General features: G+C 43.1%; 1 protein-coding gene across 4 annotated transcripts in view; it reads right to left on the bottom strand.

Moving 5' to 3' along the window:
• The window catches only part of NTM (neurotrimin), a 1,228,179-nt gene that overhangs the window by 530,503 nt on the left and 680,451 nt on the right, over positions 1-17,225 (bottom strand). The window lies entirely within an intron of this gene.

The raw sequence follows: 17,225 nt of genomic DNA, 5'->3' as shown, positions 1-17,225 counted from the left end.
CTGATTCCTACAAGGTCAGACATGCCTCCTTTCTCTGCCGTCTTTACCCATTCTAACACCAACCGTCTCTCACATGGCACTCTCTACTTCTCAGCTGGGTTCCATAATTCATTGCAATGGCCACATAGAACTCACAGACCATACTCATGATTATGGGGTTTATTAGGGAAGTGACATACAATTCAGGCTCAGGAACACTCACAATAAAGAGTTCTTCCATCAGGACAGCCTCTTCCCAGCCGTGCTGCTAAGTATACCTCTCTCTGGCCCTGGGCCTCTGCCCTGCCCAGGCAAGTGTTACATACTCTTTTAGGCCCTGCCGATAAGTCCCCAGAGGCACCCCAGGCACTCAGCTTTCTCACTCTGTGGACCGGGAAGCCCACCATGCCTTCCCCTGCTGTTGTTTCTCTGCCACCATTTCTCAAACTCTCTCTTTCTCTGTCTCCTGGAGGAGCTTCTCAGTGCACGATTACCAGGTCCAAAGGATGTGCTCTCTGCTCCTGACTGTTCTCCTTTGCTGGTGGTGGACTCCTCTTTCCCACCACTGCAATGGCTCACCTCAAGCCCAGTAAGATGGCAAAACTGACCAAGCCCTTTGGTGGGCCACAATTACCCTATTACACAGTCCCACCCAGTCACTTGGGTGGAAGTTACAAGACTATGCTAGAAAGGCCATACAAAAGTGATCCATCACACTGCACATGGTGAGTTATGACAGAGCCAGGACTAAAACCCAGGTCACCTGAATCCCAGCCCACTATTCACACTCCCTAAACAGTGAACTTGTCAAGACTTTTCAAGAGATGTTATGAAGCTGCAGCACGTGCACAGGGGCCAGCTACCCCCACAGTGCTCTGTTTCCTTTCCCATGCATCTCTACATAAGACCAGGATCACAAGGTGCACAGCCTTGTATCCACGGAAGACACATTTCATGCTTAGTCCTTCCCTGGTAGTGCGGGGCGAACATTTACAGAGCACATATTAAATGCTTCCTATGGCACCAGTGGCTCCATACGCCTACCAAATAGTGCCCTTACATAATGAGGAAATGAAGACACAGAGAGATCAGCCAATGTGACGTTCCAAAGCTCCCATACCTGAACAGGTGATGGGCAGGATTTAACCCAGGGAGGAGCCTGGCTCAAGGCCCCATGCTTAACCATTCTGCTCTATAGCCTTCACCATAAAATTACCTTGATATAAGACACAGAAAGTTTAAAATAAAATGATGTATATTTAATAATGTATTACATTTCTGCCTGATTTCTAATTCCCACCTCTCCCACCCCATTCCCATGTTTTTCAGCCTTTAGGTAGAAACTAACCCTTATTTTCAAGTGTCGGCACTGGGCCCTTTTTTTTCATTAGATTTTCTATAAAACCCCTTGTGCAAGTTGATATTTAAAGCCTCTTTAAATTCTCCATGTTTGGATTTTATATAATGTGCCACACCTCCCTGAACTATTTCCTCCTCAATGTCCCATTCCACCCATTGACCTAGAAGCGAAAGTCAACTCTACATCACACCAGTCCTATGTGAATTATTGTTAATAGCACCAAAACCCACGTCAATACAGAGATACAGCTGAGTTTCCTTTTACTAATAAAAGGCAAATAATTTTCCCTATTAATGGCTTACTATTATTCATAAACTTTTCACTCAATAAATATTCCCTAATGTATCCCACGTTCCAGGCAGTAATTTAGACACTATAAATGTGCAATGAAGTCAATGGCCTCCTGGATCTTACACTTTGTAGAAGAGGCAATAAATAAGTAACAGATAAATAAATAATATGCTTTTTTACCTGTTAAGGGCTGTGGAGAACATTAACGCTAGGTAAGGTTTAAGGGGTAAAGTGAGCTGGGGACTGGGTGTATGGCTAGTTTAAGTAGCGTGGTCTAGGAAGCTTTCTTTGAGAACGGGGTATTTGAGTAGACACACGAATATCATGAGGGACCCAGTCACAGAACATGTTACTGGGCCCTGGCAGGAGGAAAAGCATTTCTTAAGGCAAGAATGGAATTGGGGAGTTCAAGGAAAAGCAAAGAAGTTCAGTGTTCTCCACCCATGTGAGCGGGGCAGGAGCCGTGGGAAAGACATCTAAGAGGTGGGAAGGCGCCAAAAGCAAAAAGCCTTTTTACGTCACCAAAGTGTTTGTATTTCACTCGAAGTATAACTACAAGCCACTATAGGATTCTGAACAGAGAGTAACAGAATTTGAACTGTGTTTTTAAATAACCCTGATAACCAGGTAAAGAACAGACTCTGGGAGAGCAAGAGTGGAAGCAGGAACACCAGGTAAGGTGTTGCTTCTGAGCCACGTCTGGTGGACAGGAACCTCCAATCTTATGATTAGCAGTTGAATGTCTCAAGCATTTGCACCATCCAGAAATCAAAACCCATAGCTGTAGACTCCATTCCGACTCCTAGCGACCCTAAACGACAGAGTAGAATTGCCCCATAGGGTTTCCAAAGAGTGGAAACTGTTGCTCTTAACCACTGCACCACCAGGGCACCCCCCAGGGACTCTGTTTTTTGTGCTGTTTTGGCTTTGCCTAGGAAGGTAGCATTTAAAGCAGTGAAAAGTGGTCTGATTCGGGATATACCTTAAAGGTAAAGATAATAAGAATTTACTGATGGACTAGATGTCAGGTAAGAGAGAAAGAAAAAGATACACCTATTAGGTTTTTGGCTGCAGCAACTGGGAGGTGCCAGCTCCTAAGATCGGCAAGCCTAATTAGTGGTGGCTGGTGATGTGTGGTCAGGATGATGCTGAAGGTATACAGGCTGAAATTCGTATTAGTTATAAATAAAAGCAGATCTGTAGATGAGCAGCAGGTTACAGCCTGTAGCTCCACAAATGCAGAGCGTGGTCAGGACAGGTAGTGAGTACGTACAGCAAGGAAGTGGCAGTGGGTAACACAACCTCATGGCATGTGCTCCAGTGTGCTGGCGATTTTGAGAAGATGGAAGAGGAAAGATCCAAAAGCCCACAGTGGGCAGCAAGAGGGCTATCTAACCAATCCTCAGGCCTCGTGGTAAGCAAAGTATGGGATAAAGATAGTCACCAGTAGAAATCACTCTAGGAGTAAAAGTGACCCAGGACGGCCAGGTTTCAGCTTAAGGAAAAAAAGGAAAATTATAGGGGCATTCTCAGAAGACACTGGGAACATGCAGGTTTTGTTTGGGACAGATCATGAAGTCAGTCGAGAGAGTAGAGAGGTTTGAGCATCAGGAAGCACTTGGAGATTGGGTCAGGCTATTGGATATACAGGACCGTGTGGTGGTAAGAACCTAGATGATGGTATATGTACAGCCTGGGATCTCTGACTTCTGAGGTGGCTGAGCTAAGCTGAGAGGTTAGCTATAATAGGGTCTGTCTTTATGGTCTCTTAGCAAAAAGAGGGTATATCAGTTCCAATTAGAATCCCCAACTCTAGGTAGGCCTCATGGGCATTTGTAATGGAGAGGCTGGTGGGGTCGTGAGTGGGAAAGGAGCAGACCACCTTATGCCTCTTCTGTGGACTGCAGTGGCTGGTGTCATGGAGAGTGATAGGATGGTCTCATCAGGCATTTCAGTAGTCCTTTATAGGTGACTGTTGTTTAAGAACACTCTGTCTTTGTAATTACCAAGGTGTTGCTCTTTGTAATTTTCATGTATCACAACTACATTAAATTAAAAATAATTTGCATATCTTCTCTTTCTTACTCATAGGTTCTAAAGGGTTAGGACTGTTTTGGATTGAGCTTCCCTGATGAGTAAAATTGTCCAAAGATGATTATTCTGAGTGCAAGAATACTTTTCCACTCATCTGTGACATTATAGCTTGTTTGCAAGCCACAGAAGATCAAGAAATTATTTTCACAGAAACACATCTTCTTTTGCCTCCATGGGGCCAAAAAAGGCTTTGTATGACAGTTGATTTCAGTTTTGTAATTTTCAATCAGTCTGTTGGTTGATGCTGTTTTCATTAAAAATTCTGTTATTTTTACAAATCAATCAGCAACATTGTAAGGTTAATTCATGTGTTTATTTTATACGACAAATCTAACCCCCAAAAGGTTTCTAAGTCAAAACATCTCACATTGACAAGATAACAAGTTAGCCAAATAAGTCCAAATAAGCACAAATAAGAACCTTGTGAATATATAAGATTTGGGAAAAAGAGATCAGTGAAAGAACGAGACTACTACATAAAATACAGTAAAACCTACAAAAGCTGTAAACTGCGTAAGGCAGAAACTTGTCAGGGAAGGAAAACTCAAATATTGTCCACTAAAATGAGTAATAAAATATTGGCAAGACAGCATCCTGTCAAACCAGGAACGCTTGTAAGACCTAGAAAAACAAGGTAGGTCCATCAAATTCCTGCTCTCACAGGTTCCACTGTATTTCAGTACCTCTAATTTACCACCACTTGTCTGTCAGTGTCATACTATGGTGGCTTGCATGTTGCTGTGATGCTGGAAGCTATGCTACTGGTATTTCACCCCTGGTGGACAGGTTTTAGCAGAACTTCCAGACTAAGACAGACTTAACAGTCTACTTCTGAAAAAGACGGGCCAGTAAAAGCCTCATGAATAGCAGCAGAACATTGTCTGGTTGGAAAGCACTCAAAAGACGACTGGAGAAGAGCTGCCTCTACAAAGTAGAGTCGACATTAATGACGTGGGTGGAGTAAAGCTTTCAGGACCTTCATTTGCTGATGTGGCATGACTCAAAATGAGAAGAAACAGCCGCAAACATCCATTAATAACTGGAATGTGAAATGTACCAAGTATGAATCTAGGAAAATCAGAAATCATCAAAAATGAAATGGATCATATAAAGATTGATATCCTAGGCATTAGTGAACTGAAAAGGACTGGTATTGGCCATTTTGAAAATCAGACAAACATACAGTCTACTATGCCAGGAATGAAAGACTGAACTGGAGTGGCATTGCTTTCACCGTCAAAAAGAACATTTCAAGATCTATTCTGAAGTACAATTCTGTCAGTGATAGTATAATATTCATACTTCTACAAGGAAGACCAGTTAATATGACTATTATTCAAATTTACGCACTAACCACTAAGGCCAAAGACGGAGAAATTGAAGAGTTTCAAACAACTTCTGCAGTCTGAAATTGATCAATCATGCAATCAAGGTGCATTAACAATTACTGGTGACTGAAATGCAAAAGTTGGGAGAAAAGAAGGGTCTATAGTTGGAAAATATGGTCTTTGTGATAGAAATGACTCTAAAGATCACATGGTAGAATTGTGTAAGACCAACGACTTATTCATTGCAAATACCTTTTCTCAACAACATAAATGGCAACAGTACACATATTTGGTGGACGGAATACACATAAGTCAAATTGACTACATCTGTGGAAAGTGATAATGGAAAAGCTCAATATTATCACTCAGAACGAGGCTAGGGGCCGACTGAAGGAAAGACCATCATTTACTCTTATGAAAGTTCAAGTTGAAGCTGAAGAAAATTAAAAAACATCCATAAGAGCCAAAGTACGACCTTGAATACATCCCACCTGAATTTAGAGACCATTTCAAGAAGAGATTTGATAAACTGAACACTAATGACCAAAGACCAGACGAATTGTGGGATGACATCAAGGACACCATACATGAAGAGAGAAAAAGGTCATCAAAAAGTTAAGAAAGAAAGAAAAGAAAAGACCAAAATGGAAGTCAGAAGAGATTAAAACTTGCTCTTGAACATACAGTAGCTAAAGCAAATGGAAGAAATGATGAAGTAAAAGAGCTAAACAGAAAATTTCAAAGGGCAGCTTGAGAAGACAAAGTAAAGTATTATAATGAAAGGTGCAAGATCTGGAGTTAGTAAACCAAAAGGTAAGAACACGTTCAGCATTTCTCAAGCTGAAAAAAAACTGAAGAAAAAATTCAAGCCTCGCGTTGCAGTATTAAAGAATTCTATGGGCAAAATACTGAATGACACAGGAAGCATCACAGAGTTACTGTACCAAAAAGAATTGGTCAATGTTCAACTATTTCAGGACATAGCATATGATCAAGAACTTATGGTATAAAGGAAGAAGTCCAACTGCACTGAAGGCATTGGTGAAAAACATGTCTCCAGAACTTGATGGAACACCAGTTGAGACGTTTCAACAAAGGCATACAATGCTCACTGGAAGTGCCCACTCATCTACGTCAAGAAATTTGGAAGACAGCTACCTGACCAACCAACTAGAAGAGACCCATATTCATGCCCATTCCAAAGAAAGGTGATCCAACAGAATGCAGAAACCGTCAAACAATATCATTAATACCACGCACAAGTAAAATTTTAAACAAGATAATTCAAAAACAGTTGCAGCTGTACCACAGAGAACTGCCAGAAATTCAAGCCAGATTCAGAAGAGGACATGGAAGGAGGAATATTGCTGCTGATGTCAGATGGATCTTGGCTGAAAGAGAGAATACCAAAAAGATGTTTACCTGTGTTTTATTGACTACGAAAAAGCATTTAACTGTGTGCATCATAACAGATTATGGATAACATTTCGAAGAACGGGAATTCCAGAATACTTAACCATGCTCATGTGAAATCTGTACATAGATCCAGAGGCAGTTGTTCAAACAGAACAAGAGGATACTGAGCGGTTTAAAGTCAGGAAAGGTGTGCGTCAGGGTTGTATTCTTTCACTATGCCTATTCAGTCTGTATACTGAGCAAATAACTCGAGAAACTGGACTATATGAAGAAGAACACAGCATCAGGATTGGAGGAAGACTCATCAACAACCTGTGATATGCAGATGATATGACTGCTTGCCGAAAGTGAAGAGGACTTGAAGTACTTGCTGAGGAAGTTCAAAGACTCCAGCCTTCCGTATAGATTACACCTCAACATAATGAAAACAAAAATCCTCATAACTGGGCCAATAAGCAACACCATGATAAAAGAAGAAACTACTGAAGCTGTCAAGGATTTCCTTTTACTTGGATCCACAATCAATGCCCACAGAAGCAGCAGTCAAGAAATCGAGTGACATATTATACTGTACAAATCTGCTGCAAAAGACCTATTTAAGGTGTTAAAAAGCAAAGAAGTCACCTTAAAGACTAAGGTGTGTCTGACCCAATTTTAATTGCCTCCTATGCACGTGAAAGCTGGACAATGAATAAGGAAGACCAAAAAAGAATTGGCATCTTTGAATTATGGTTATGGCAAAGAATACTGAATACACCACGGATTGCCAGAAGAATGAACGAATCTGTCTTGGAAGTACAGCCAGAATGTTCCTCACAGGTAAGGATGGTGAGGCTTCATCTCACACACTTTGGACATGTTATCAGTTGGGACCAGTCCCTAGAGAAGGACATCATGCTTGGTAGAGAGTCAGTGAAAAAGAGCAATACCCTCAAAGAGATGGATTGACACAGTGGCTGCAACAATGGGCTCAAGCATTACAGTGACTGTGAGGATAGCGCAGGACCTGGCATGTTTCTTTCTGTTGTACATAGTGTCGCTATGAGTCAGAACTGGCTCTTTGGCATCTAACAACAGTGAAGTAATTTAGCCCATGGCATGGGGTTTAAGTGAAGAGGACTGCTCATTTGGCTCCACTGGTGAATTTACGGATCCGCTTCTAATGCCAGACACACTGACCTTGTCCCAGTCTTGCCCCAGACTTTCCAAGAAGAATAATGATCAGATGTAGACAGGCTTCCGTTTTCGCTATTGCCATGCAAGCCCTGAGCGGGCCTGCCAATGATCAGATGTAAATGAAGGGAAAAATTGCAATTAGAGGACATTAAAGCTGAAGGGACCCTTAAAAACCCCAAGAGATGTCATTCCAACTACTGTTCTGACAGCTGATTCCTGTGGAAATTATCATGGAAAAATCAGTTCTCCAAGGACAAAACGTCTACCAGTCCTCAATGGCTACTTAACTCCTAACCCTTCTGTTTGTTTCAGACAACCTGGCTCCACGAAACCTTCCATGCAGCTTTTTCTGATGGGAAATTCATCTTCAGAATCATGCCCTTGCCGTGCAATCATTTTGTTATGAAATGAAGAAATACTTTTCTTCTCATCCCTTCTCAGAAATCAAACATCTCAAGAAATCCTGATTTTAAATCAAGACGATTTCTAGGATCTAAATAGATGTGTAGGAGAAACACGCAAAAAAAGTAGACTTACACCTGGATGAAGAGGGATTTCTGTCTTGTACATCCTTCAGAAATGGTGTATTTATCAAAGTGTAGCTACATGGGTGTTTAAGGTACAACAGTTTATAGTAGAAACTGCTCTATGTGCGTTTAACATATTTACATACATGCATGTATCATATAGATACATATACACTTGTGTGTGTACATATGCAGTATATGTATGGAGAGAAAGACAAGAGTTATAATTACTCATTAAGCTTTGTGTGCACTTTCTGTTTTTAACCCAAATCAACCTTTTAAAGTAGGTAATAACTGTATTCTTTATACAGATTAAAAATTTTGCCTATGACCAGGCAGAGGGAAAGCGTCTGAACCAGGGTTAGTAGACTCCTGCCTCCCGTATTTGTAGCATACCACTCCTGCTAAAAAATGAGTGCAGTGTCTTTTTTCTGAGATCTTTGTCTCTACCACTTGCATTCTGATTAAACTCCCCCACTGTTTCCTCCTCTCCTTCAGCTCACATAAGTTGGAAAACCAGGAGCTCTGTGTTTATCTTAATTTGAAATTACATCCACGAGCTAATCAATTCCTGGTTTTCTAAAATTAGTATTATTATAGCATTTAGATGATATTGATGGTATTATTTATTTATTGTCAGTAATCTATTACACAGAATGGAAATCCATCAACCTGCTCCCGAGGAAGCAAAATGACCTCAACTAATGTAAGGATAATGCTATATTTTACCCATAATTTGAGACTTTCAACCCAAGAGAACAAACATGCCTTTAATATTAATTAAGAATTTTTTCAAGAGTCCCCAGAAAAGATGCCAAAAGTCCTATTTCTAGTAGAAAAAAAGAAGGAAGCTTGTAGGGCAAATCATAAATATGACTTTGTTCCTTCCTCCCACCAGTCCTGCCTCCAGCACCAGGGCTTCCGGATTCACTGGCTCTGGAATCCGCATGGAATTGTCTTTCAGCCTGGATTTGTTCAATACCCCCTCCCATAGAAATACGTGCAAATGTGATATGTGGAGCAAAAGGTTGGCAGAAGAACCTGGAATAAAAGTCTCTCTCTGAACAGAGATGCTAGGATTCTCTGATGAGAAGGGACTGCTAGAGGCCATCAGGGTCATCCTGTGTCTCCTCTTCGCAGACCATGCTGCTGTCGTTAGGTGCTGTCGAGGTGATTTCAACTCATAGTGACCCCACGTGTCACAGTAGAACTGCCACAGGGTTTTCTAGGCTGAAATCTATAGAAGGCCTTAATCACGCCCAGACTTCATCCCCAAAACATCTCAAGAAAAGAAATTCTTCTGCCCCAGGAGGAGGAACAGCCCAATTCACAGGGTTCCCTGGAGGAGAGGAAACTGGCAATGAGAAAATGATGAAGCTCCACACGAGAAAAGCACTATGGTGCAAACAAAGCGAGACCTAGGCTAGAAGGAGACCAAAGTGGTTCTAGACCTCAGGCCCAGCCAGGATCTGACAGTGTAAATGGGAAAGGGCATCACTCTGCCTCTTAGGGCTTCAGAGTCCTGATCTGTAAAATTGGCATAATAAGTGTCTCTACCTCCTGGAACAGTTATGAGGATTAATTAAGACTCTGCTGGTAAGGTGCTGAGCACAGGGCCTGGCACATGGTAAGCACGGTTATCCTACAATGAATAAATGTTACCGCATGACGGTGAAGAATCAGCAGTTAGACAGAACGTGGCTACCTCCCAGTAAACGTCAGCTAGCTGTATCAGAGTCACTCAGAGTCCGTGTGATGCTTCTGCACCTAGGAGCACAAGATGCTCCTTCCTCCAGACCTATGTGGTCCCAAGCCAAGGTTCACAGCTTGCAGAGGGGAGTGTACTGGGCGTCAGCCCCCCTTAACCCTTCTGGAAGGCATCCTTGTGCAGACCTGGTTATCATCATCTTTATATTTTGTGAAACATGGTGGCTGAACTCCCTAGTTTGGACTCCTTTCAAACTCAAAAACCATTGTGCTATTAAAGGAGGAAGAAAGAAGCTTTTCTGCAAAGTGCCTATGATGGCAGGTAAGGAGTGGTAGAGCACGGGCCTGTCCCTCTGTACCTTCTTGGAATTCCAGGGACATCTGGGCACACTCCTCTGTCCCATGGTTGGTTGGATTTTCAGTTTTACCATTGTAGTTTTTGGCTCCTCCACCAGCTCTGTGTGTGTCTAAGAGCCTGCCTCCTCCGTCCCATCTGTCCACACTCCTTTGAACCACGGTCCACTGGGCAGATGCCTGGCCAGCCCCAGGTGAGTGCCTGGTGGTCAGCGTGCATAGGGGAGGCAGAGCATTTGGAACAGCACGTGATTCCCAAGTGGCATTGCTATTCTGAAGAAGTTAACTCATAGGCAACGGATCAGTAGCTATACCACGGGACAACCACTGCCAACCAAATCCAAACAGAGAGAATGAAGGATGGGCAGAGAGGTGCTTTTCTGTACTCCTCCTACCTTAGCACTAATTTCCCTGAGCCCGCACGCCTTTGAGTGCATCATCAAAGAGGAGCAAGTCTTCAAAGGCTTAAGGGCTGGGGAAGGAAGTGATTTGGCTGGAAGTGGCATGTGTCTGGGGTACGGCAAAGAAATGATGGACACCCAACACATCCCATCTGTGTCCTGGACAGAGAGACATCAGCTCCATGCTTTATGTACATCTGTAGCTGCCCACCAGCACCTCCATCACAACCTCACACCAGTGCATGACCTGAACAGAAATGACAGTGAGCCAACAACAAATCCAGAGCAAGGACAACACAAGAAAACCCAGGAAAAGTATGAACAAGTGCAAGAAGGGGCTGAGAGTGATTTCAAACAGGCACAGATATTTACTGAATGTCTTCCTTATGCCAGTAACAGGGTACAGTGCTGAATAAGATAAAGAAGCTGCCTAACCTCAAAGAACTTACAGTCTAGTTGAGGAAGATAGACTGTAATAAACCAAATAAACGAATGGGATCATTTCAGATAGAGATAACTGCCCTGAAGAAAAGAAGCCAGGATCATATGCCAGTGTACAACTGGTGGTAGCAGTAAGAGACCATTCTGAGTTGGGTGTCAGGAAAGGCCTCAGTGAGGGGGCTTTATCTGAGCTGAGGCAGAAATGAAAAGCAGCAGCTATTGTGGCAAGATGTGGGGTGGCGGTATTCCCAACAGCCAGAAGCATGGGAATCCAGGTGCTGTAGCAGGAGTGGGTTTTCCATGTTCAGGAAGCAGGAAGATGGCCAGGGTGCCTACAGCATAGTGGGTAAACAGAAAACTGGGTGAACGAACAGTCATTCAAACTTTATTAGCAAAATGCCAGGGGCCAAGTTATGTGCTGGGTCGTGGGGTGCAAACCTGAATAAGGTATCACTTTTCCCTTAAGGCATAGTTCTCATAAGCTGCCTGCAAAGACCAACAGAAGATCTATCTGCTTATAAAAATGAAATGCTAAATGCTTTACATGAGACGACAACGTGCCATAGCATCCTAAATCTAGAAGCTGACTTCCTGGGTTTCCTGAAATATCAAAACTACATTATTCTGTGTTTTCCATGGAAATGCTGTATCAAAACACAACTCAAATCTTGTACATCTCTCAGATTTTTTATTCTTAACTCATCCCAGAAAAACTGCAACGTTCCATTGCAAAGCCTACCGTCTAGACACATGACAGAAGGTTTAGCTCAGCCTCTGACATTCACTTACCAGATGAATTCAAGGAAATAACTCACTCTACTAGTAGGCTGCTTATTTGGAGAATCTATGAAAGCATGAAGTACATTCATCAAGATTGCCAAGAGAAGCTTCCATGCTTCATGAATAGCATCCACACCGCTGCCCTCCTGCCCTCAGAGCAGCTCAGTCCAGCCCCGCATACACCTCAGCTCCGAAACAGAGTGGTCTCCTCCGAACACAGGGAGACGCTACCACGCATTTACTAATGGTACACCCTACCTCGTGCTATCAATTTTCTTCCGTCCATAAGCCTAGCCTTTAAAGTTGGAGCCAAGCCCCTGAGACTAAAGCCCACCCCTCCTGCCTTTTCACACCCCAATACCCAGTTCAGAGCCCTTCAAAAAGGAACCATTCCATACATCTTTGTTAGCAGACCATGGTTGTATTTTAAAATAAAATGATAGAGAAATGCGGTGAGGAGATATTTGATGACAGGCTGAGGAAGAGTTTTGTTCTGTTTTCATTCATTTCATCTGTTCGGTAAACATTTGTGAGCACATAGTGCTCCTAGCATTATAAAGCATGATCCCTGCTTTTCCAGAGCTGCTCTCCAATTCATGTGGAGAAAGAAGAACGAGAGTTAAACAATATTGCAAGACAGAATCTGAGCCAAAATGAGTAGAGGATGCATTAGGCATCACCAAAGAACTAGGAGAACAGAGAATTCAGTGGGTCCTGAGCAGTCACAGGAAAGCTTGGTTCACAAAGACAAGGAGTAAAGTCCTGAGTCAGGATCCCAGTTCAGCTACTAGCTACATGTACAATTTTAGGTAAGTTCTCTTCTCTCTGCCTGAGTTTCCTCATCTATAAAATGGGATAACTGCATCTATTTTAGAGAGCTGTTGTGAGGATTGAATGGTACTATGCATATGAAATGCTTAATACAGTGATTGCTAGGTGCCATTCAGTTGGTTCCAATTCATAGCGACCCTATGTACAACAAATGAAACACTGCCTGGTTCTGCGCCATCCTCACAATCATTGCTATGCTGGAGCCTATTGTTGCAGCCACTGGGCAAATCCATGTTGTTGAGGGTATTCCTCTTTATCGCTGACCCTCTACTTTACCAAGCATGATATTCTTCTCTAGGAACTGGACCCTCCTGATAACATGTCCAAAGTATGTGAGACAAAGTCTCACCATCCTCCTTTAAGGAGCATTCTGGTCATAATTCTTCTAAAACAGATTTGTTCGTTTTTCTGGCAGCCCATGGTATATTCAATATTCTTAGCCAACACCATAATTCAAAGGCGTCAATTCTTCTTCAGTCTTCCTTATTCACTGTCCAGCTTTCACATGCATATGAGGCGTTTGAAAATACCAAGGCTTGGGTCTGGCACACCTTAGTCCTCAAAGTGACATCTTGGCTTTCTGACACTTAAAAGAGGTCTTTTGCGGCTGATTTGTCCAATGCAATATGTCATTTGATTCCTTGACTGCTCCTTCCATTGGTGTTGATTCTGGATCCAAGTAAAATGAAATCCTTAACAACTTTAATATTTTCTCTGTTTATCATGATGTTGCTTACTGATCCAGTTGTGAGGATTTGTATTTTCTTTATGTTGAGGTATAACCCATATTGAAGGCTGTAGGCTTTCATCTTCATCAGTAAGTACTTTGAGTCCTCTTCGCTTTAAGCAGAGAAGGCTGTGTCATCTGCATATCACAGGTTGTTAATGAGTCTTTCTTCAATTCTAGTGCCATGCTCTTCTTCATAGAGTCTAGCTTCTCTATTTGCTCAGCATACAGATTGAATAAGTATGGTGAAAGGACACAACCCTGATGCACACCTTTCCTGATTTTAAAACATGCAGTATCTCCTTGTTCTGTTCAAATGACTGCCTAGTGGTCTGGGTACAGGTTCCTTATGAGCACAATTAAGTGTTCTGGAATTCCCACTCTTTGCAATGCTATCCATAATTTGTTATGATCCACACAGTCAAATGCCTTTGCATAGCCCATAAAACACAGGTAAACATCTTTCTTGCATTCTGTGGTTTCTGCCAAGATCCATCTGACATCAGCAATGATATCTCTCGTTCTATGCCATTTTCAAAATTTGGCTTGAATTTCTGATAGTTCTCTCTTGAGGTACTGCTCGCAGTATTATTTGTTTTGTTACTATTATTATCACCAGTGCTTCATAATCTGGCTTCAAAATGTCCTTGCTGTACAATCTTGGTCAAATGATTTAAACTTACCATGCCTCAGTTTTCTCATCTGTAAAATGGAATAATAAGAGCACCTACATCGTAGGGTTATTATTTGGGTTAAGTCAGGATTAAATGTTAACGTTATAAGGTTGAATGAGAGTTAGATACTATATAAAATATTTAGAATGTTTTATAACCTGTAGTGAGCACTTTATAAACCTTGGTTAATATTGTCACCACACATTGTTTTATGTAACTGCACCCTTTAAAAATATTCACATAGAATACCAGCAGGAGGGCAAGAAGAGTGGGAGATTTCAACTTATTTACAATTCTCTTTAGGCTGTTAATGCCATGTCAGGAAGAAGTTTCTGATACCTCTGTGTGAATCATTAGAACTAATTAGATGAAATAAAACATCTTAAAAGTTTCCTCACATTAGAATCTGCTGCTAAAGCATTTTCTCTTTGGAAACTAGTAAAAAATTCTCAAAAAATAAAACTGGTGAGAACAAAGCAGAATAAAATGACATTAGAGCAAAAAGTCCCCTGCTGGTCATGAAGAAACCTGCAAGCAGCCCACCACCACATCGATGTGGACAGGGTAGCCCTTCAGCCAGGGCAACCCACCAGTGTGGTTCTGTCTAGTTTGGTCATATGCTTAGCAAAGGAAAAGAAGAAGAAAAAGAAGGAGACACGCCCTCTCTCCTGACAATAAAAAGCAAAAATAAAATGACCCAGAACCTTGGTTGCAAAATTATGTTCCTCTCTAGAATCAGGTTAAGAGCAAATTTAGCAAATTTTATGAAAACAAAAAACATGCTGTAGCTGTTACTTGCTTTCCTGCACACACAGGATCACAAAACACAATGCTTGGGGTGAAGAGTCCACAGGCTTCCACTCCATTAAAGTGTATGCCAACAATGCACCCCTTACTGGTCCCAGGGCGTTGAGCCTAAGAAAGCACAAGCGTAAGCTGCTAGGGTCACGCATGGCTTCTGTGCAGGCCGCCTGATAGACCTGGTGCTGATTCACATCCTAAACCAAGCCCATGGCCAATGGCTGGTGTTGGTCATCTCCTAGCCTACTTAACCTCTGCCTTTGCGGCCCCACCCACTGTGAGGGTCTTCCTCCTGCGAGTCAGGAAAACATTCAGCCATGGGGCTAGGCTCCAGGAGGGTCTTCTTACACCAGGGCTGGGCTAAAGCCAATTTCAGGATCTAGAGAGGAAGCCTCCCATCCTCTCCCTTCCTCCATACCCAAACACGTCCACTGTGGCTACAGCATGTGCGACAATGCAAACGAGATTAGTGGTTGCAAGAAACAAGGAAAGGCACCCACAAAGAGAAAGAAGGAGCTATGGGAGGAAAGATAAAGAGCAGCCAGCCAGGACATGCTCCATGGTTTTAAAGGGAAGCTGCTCATAGCCCAGGCCTGTCGCCTGCTCACTGTTGGCGGAATTCAGTCGCTCTCTGGAGAGTCCTGATTACTGTGAGCTCTAGGGGTTGCCTTCTGGAAACCAGACCCTAGCCTCTCCAATCCTTTCATTTTTCCCTATAATGTGGAAAAGACTGCAAGTCAGGCCCCCTTGCTATTTCTTGTTCTCCAAATCTCCACAGAGCTGACTACCTTTTACCTCCTCCTTGAAAAAATAATCCCATTTGTTTCTAAAAGGTTCTCCTTGTGAAGGTGTCTCCATTTTATCCCTCGTGGGCTCCTCCTTGCCAAGGGTTAGGGACACAGGTACATCCAGGGAGCCACTAGATTTCATCGACTACATTGCTTTAGCAGTTCATTTGTGCTTTTATCCTTAAGTAATTTGAAATAACTGAATGTTTGGAGCTCCCCTAAAATCCCTTTATCTGTTATACCAGACACAGCCAATATATAGTCATAGTATATTTTAACCTTTGTTCAAAATACTTTCTAAAGAGCTCAGGGTAGGGGAAGGTTTTCTGAACAAATCAGTAACTGGGAATTCCCTGGGGCCTTGAGGGTTAACTCCCCTAAGAAAAGGTGCCATGGGTTGCATGGCTCCTTTTAGTCACACTCCTCCTTGGCAATGCCTTGGCAAACCAGCTGTGTATTGCTAATGCCCCTCACTTCAACATTGTCCATCCTGTGGGCACTGCCTGAGTGTGCCACCCACAAGCAATCTGCTCTGAGAACAACAGCTATCAGGGGCCCAAACACCGAACGCCTGCAACAGGAAGGGAATGTTGTCTTGTGGTGAGTTCAACTGCCCAATTTGAAAAACTTTAAGAGAAAATATTCGATCAAAGAGAGGCAGGGAAATAGTTATTCCCATAATCTGTTTGTACTTGACTTCGTGCTTATTCTCTTATAGAATCCCAGAGAGTAAAATTTTCCATGGCAATTACTACTTCTCTGTTGTCCCTATGTGAGTGGTGCAGTTTGTAGACACTGGAAATGGAGTTAGCTTTCCAGCAGGCAGGGTGATCAGAGAGGTGGAGTAGCTTACACAAAGCACAGTCAAGACTCTTCTCCTCGTCGTCCCCAGTTCCTGTCAGCCTTAACCCTAGAAGCCAATCACGACCCAACACAGAACCAAAATCTAGTTTCCTTTCAGTTGATGAGCTTTGCACTGCCGGACAGCAAGAATCGGGCGGTCGACCAAAGCGAACGCTGTTTTCCACGGACAAGTCAGTGTCATCTCCATAACTTCAGCATCAGAAATCCACTTTCAGACAGAAGAAAGCACCTCTCTGCCCACCAGCTAATGGCATCCAGGCCACCCAGGAGAGCCCAGGCACAGCCAAATCCAGGCCAAAACAATGCCTTGCCAGGCCCACAGAGGCCCAGGTTGGCAACACACCATGGCACGGGCAGACTGAGGGCACTCGGACCAAGCCAGACCTGTCCTTTGGGGCTCATTAACTTCGGAGGAGACTTTCCATGTGGAGCCCCAGCCAGGCGCCCAGCTTCCACAGCCACCAGGCTCGCTGGCACAGACCGTGCTGGCCACTGCTCCACTTTCAGACTTTCTGGCCTTGCTGTCCCTCGTCCTTACCAAGTCCCCTGAGCCAAAAAGCCCATTTTGGGGATGAGCAGTTCCCGTATGACTGCCACATTCCCGGGGCAAAGCACCAGCGCATTCATGAGCCTTGAAGTCACTCTCTGCCAGCCTGGCATGCTCCAGTTCACACGCCGGGACCCCT

This window comes from Elephas maximus, chromosome 17 (genome assembly GCF_024166365.1).
Source record: "Elephas maximus indicus isolate mEleMax1 chromosome 17, mEleMax1 primary haplotype, whole genome shotgun sequence".
NCBI lineage: Eukaryota > Metazoa > Chordata > Mammalia > Proboscidea > Elephantidae > Elephas > Elephas maximus.
Note: the sequence above shows the minus strand (reverse complement) of the source record. Positions and strands in the feature narration are given on the sequence as shown.